The following is a 5,253-nucleotide window of genomic DNA, read 5'->3' on the forward strand; positions in this document are numbered from 1 at the left end:
TTCTCAAATTTGAAGTTATCAAAGTTAGAGAGTTCAAAGGAAGTAATCCTACCTACCAATCCTTCAAGGATAAGATTAGTGCTAAGTATACATCTTAGTTCTTGTATGTCAGAAACTCTAATAGAATAGATGAACAAAAGTGTCCTCAATACTTTTCTTAGTATAGTATCATCATCAATCTTACTAGTTGCTCCTCTTATAACATTTACAACTTCTTTTATTCTAAAGTATTTAAAAATGTTCTCACCTTCTTGCATTCTCGTTTCATCAAACTTACCTCTTAGGCTTTCAGATTTGGCTCTCAAAAAATTTGAATCTCCTCCATAGATGGTGTGAAAAGAATACCACATTTTCCTTGCAGTATCAAAATCCTTGATTTCATCAAAATTAGAGTAACTTAGGGCAAATGCAATCTATAACATTGCTTGATTGTGCTCTCTCTTCTTTTTTAGATCCTCAGAAGTGAGGGCTCTAGTAGGGTCAACATGTTCAATAGTAATGGTTGTTTTTGCATGATCACCAAGTCCTCCTAAATGTAGCTTCATCAAACCTTTCCATGCAAGAAATTTCTCCTTGCTAAGCTTTGTTACCTCTCTCTTACACATTTTGATCTTTGACTTATAGTACCTTTAGATTATCTCTCACAAGAAACCAATTATTTGATACCAATTGTTGGAATAGTTTACAATAACTAAGAGGAGGGGGGGAGGGGGGATCATTTATCTAAGGTCCAAAGCTCCCAATTAAAAATTCTGGTGCTTAACAAAATTCATACATATATCTCCTTATCATGTATCTTACATGAATCCATTATGTCATTCAAAACTTAAACTTGTAGGTTATTGTCCTAGGTCAAAATCACTTTACAAAAATGTAAATATAAAACATAATAGAATCATTCACACATAAGAAACAAGGATTTTACAAGGAAACCCAATTTGGGAAAAACACTAGTGACATGATACTAATTCTCGATCTCATAAAGTAATGCCCTATGAAAGGCCAACCCTATTAAAGGTTACAATATGCACTATTAAATTTGACCTGGTTAAAGGATTTTATCACCCTATTAGGAGTGATCCTTATTAGAGGACTTTAGACCATTCCATTAGAATCTCACCAAGTTAGAGGATTTACAAATGATTGTTAGGTCAACCTTAATCTAAAGGATTTACCCTAAACTAATACAATGATTAGAAAGTAACAATAAGGCTTTGGTCTAATAATTAATCACAACTCATTTGTAGATTACACATCTCTATTTAGTCCTTCATTCTACTTAGGTTAATTCACTTTAGCTTTGATAGCTTGTTCACCCTTTGAGCATTCATCCACTTAAGCCTTTTTTCTTTGCATGCCAATTATAGACTCTATAATTTGGCCACCATATGAAACAAAACCCTAGACTCCTTGTCTTCCTTGGGTTCTCACAAATGAAAACTCTTGCTTCAAGACTTGTATCACCCTATAAAGAAAATTTAGGTCTTTTTCCACTCAATAACAATCATCCATTTTAGGGTTAGGTAAGATTCATTGAGTCTTCCCTCTTTTCTATTTTTCTCCCACCAGAAACTTTCGTCTCAATCTTCTTTGAATTCACCTCAAAATGGTTTAACTTGAATTATATGCCTCCAGCTCATCAAGCTTATCTTCCACACACTTCACATAATCCAAGAAATCAACTTTGTTGGCTCATATTAATAAATTCTTGATCTAACTCATAATGTTGTCACTTAGCATTAACTAACCTTTGATGCTCAACACACAGTATTTCTTGGCATCCACTAATAGTTCACTCAGCACATACTAAAGTTTAATAATGTTCAAAACCAACTAAAATTTACTTGGCATACACTAATTTTACTTGGTATATAATAGATCTTCACTGTTCTCGGGACTAACTAATTTTTTTCTCGGCTTGCACTAACATTGTTCAACACCACCTGTTCACTCAGTCAAGCTTAGTAGACACAATTTGCTTTCTATGTTCTTCTAGACTTAGCTAGTGTATCCATCAACTTCATCTTTAAGCAAATAAATAATACAAAATATTATCCATGTCTCACTTTGTCTTAGTACTCCTTTTCTATATTAAATAAATCAACCTTTCCTCTAGCACTAGTAAATTTTGACCCATTTTTCAACAAAAATTTGTTGAAATTTCAACCCATGTTGGTTGAATTTGTGACCAAGTTACACATAGATATTTTTTTCATTGAAATTTTGAGGAACCCTCCAATTAGTTAAAATTTTCACCAAGTGTTAGGTCAAAATAGGCTACATTTGGTGTGAGCATTACTGGTGACCATTGGTCAAAATTTCAACCAATCTTGATTGAAAGTTCCACCAAACAATGGTCAAGCTATTGGTCTATTTTTGGACCAATCTTGGTCCAAAAGGCCTTCAGAAAATGGTCCAAATATTGGTCAAAATTTTGGCCAATATTAGTTGAAATGGCCACCAAAGTATGGTCAAAAGTTTGACCAATTCTAGTCTATCAACAACTAGGATGCCAAACCCACAACCAATGGATTGGTCAAAATTTTGACCAACTCTGGTCTTTGATCAACCTCCATGCCATACTCATGAATAAATCATTGGTCAAAATTTTGACCAATATTTGGTGGAAATATCGACCAAGATTGGTCAAAATTTTGACCAATCTAATTTCTTTAAAAAAAATTAGTGTGAGATAAATATCTACAGTAATCACCAGCATGGTTAGTGATTAGTTTGGATATTTATCTTTAGGTCTTTGGTGGGTCTACCACCACCTTGAGATGAGATTTCATAGACCTATATTGATGGAACTACAAGTGACTATAGATGGATGAGGTTCCAATATTGTCTGCATATACAAGTCCAAATGTGATTATACCTTGATCACTATCTGCTTATGGAGTTGGGGGCAGAGTTCTTAATCAAAGATGTGTGAGATCAAGAGTTTGAAATGAGGGTAGTCTCTAATAAGACAACCTTCCTTCTAAAAATATAAACAAGCATTAGAATTTTTGACATAAATTATCTATTGAATTGACCCAAAACTAGGGCTTAAAATCTTGATGGAGTCAAGAAGCAGTTGGATTAAACCCATTTCAATATATACTATGGGGTAAACTTTCATGAGGCATGACATATGAAAATTGTATTTAATCATTTCCTACTTTCATGAAGCACAACATTTTAGTATTTTGTGATAAGATTTGTGGTTTTTTGCAATGAATGTTCTCATTTCATCCTAGTGTCTACAAGATGTTTGTATTTACAAAGATTCTTTTATAAAGGAACCTCCAGAGCAGTTTCTTAGAAGCTCCCTCTTTATGGCTTTTCCCCAAAATTGGTTTCTCCTACCGGTAATAAAATTCAATCAACACTTTAAAAAAATCATTATAATATAAACATGAACTTTTAATTACAAAGACTTAGTAACCAATCAATCGACTAATTACACCCATATTCTAAACTTTAAAAAAAAAAAGATCTCAAAATAGATAATAAGTTTTGTAACACTTTTCATTTTACATTGTTTATGTGTGGGGCCTTCTCTCCATGTATCTTAATTGTAATCTAATTCCAACTCTAATTTAGTAGAATCTACCTACTCTCAAACTTTTCCTTCTTTAAAATTGTTTATATTTATATTTTTAATATTCAAAGTTGGTATAAAACCATTGTACCTGATTTCTATGTAGTGACTACTAAGATCCATCATTTATAGTAATTTTTAAATAGATCTAGTTTTTGACAAAATTCTTTAACTGATCTAGCAAGGAAGCCTTGATAAAATTTTACTAATGACCAATGTGAAATTTTGGTACCCTTAATTATCATTTGCAACACCAAATAGTAAGCCAAATCATAAATGAGTTACGTATAATAGATCTCACTTATATGGGAAAAACCACAAATCAATACTAGAATCTAAACTAGAAAATACTTCTTATCAAAAACACATTAAGAATATTGTAAATCAATGCATAATTTATAACTATAAAAGTGTAATCTTCCTCAACTTTAATGATATCAAAGTTAGATTCCCAAATTAGATTTTTCAAACTCAATTATAGATTTTCAAAATAGGTTGTCTTCACGTCTATTAGTTTTGTGCAATAATTATAAAGATTTATCACCCTCTGTGATTGAACGTGCAAAACATGAAGACCTAAAAAATATTTTTCTAGGGTAAATATGTAAATACTCACAAAAAGTAAAAGTACATGTTGTGATATTTTCACTCCATTGCCCCATTGCAGATGGACAGCCATGGAAAACCTTTTTGCTTGGAAGTTTTGTGGTTTGCCTAGGTAGGTCTTGGCTTACCAATGTTTTTTGCAAGTCTTAGGTAAGAAAACTCAAGAAACATAGAGGTTGGAGGGGGTAAGAAGTGAAGCATTTGAGCAATAGAAGAATGAAATTATAATGATGCTCTCAATCAACAAGTCAAACTCCTAGCACCTATGGAATATCAATCACCTTGTCTCCATCATTCTCACAACATGCAAACTTCAGACCTTCATCTTTAAAAATATACATGCAAGCTCATGTTCACAACCAATTCTTAGATGATAACTCTAAGAAACCATAGGTGGTTGAACATTAGATGGTGAGTGTGAATCTCAGTTACACATGGAAAGAATAAAGTGCTATACTGAGAAAGGGAATGAGTGTGAAGAAGTGAATCACTCTCATGAAGTACAAAGATTAGAGAAGAAAAATATTCTTTTGAAAGAGTACCCCAAAAAAATCAATGAAACATGTGTTGTAGCCCTTTGGTATTTGTTTTTAATCGAGAAAAAAGATGTAGTAAGCTATTAAACCTATGGCATTGGAGAATATGAACTCATGTTAGAGGATGAAAGAAAAGACATGGAGGAGTTCACAACTAAATTATATCATTGTGAGGGTGCAATAGAGAGAAGATCAAGGTATGATGACATGAAATTAGTTTAAGAGAAGCTTCAAAAGGAATAATTCAATCCAATGAACAAGAAGACTGCCAATAGCTAGTTAAGTCTAAAAAAGTTTAAGCATCTACCTAAAACAAAAGAACCATTTGAGCCTAAGAGAACAAATAGTCAAATGACCTATTGACTAAAGCATTTAATATCATGATCATTTTCATCTTAATCTATTACTACTAAACCTAATCATATAGAAGCCATAAAGTACCTAGAGCATACTACTGACAATGAAAGTCATAAAGCATGACAATTCCAAACTTAATTAGTATCTATGTGTGCAATAGTCATAGTG

Source organism: Cupressus sempervirens, chromosome 4 (genome assembly GCF_028749045.1).
Source record: "Cupressus sempervirens isolate cs-2001-9-10 chromosome 4, ASM2874904v1, whole genome shotgun sequence".
Lineage (NCBI taxonomy): Eukaryota > Viridiplantae > Streptophyta > Pinopsida > Cupressales > Cupressaceae > Cupressus > Cupressus sempervirens.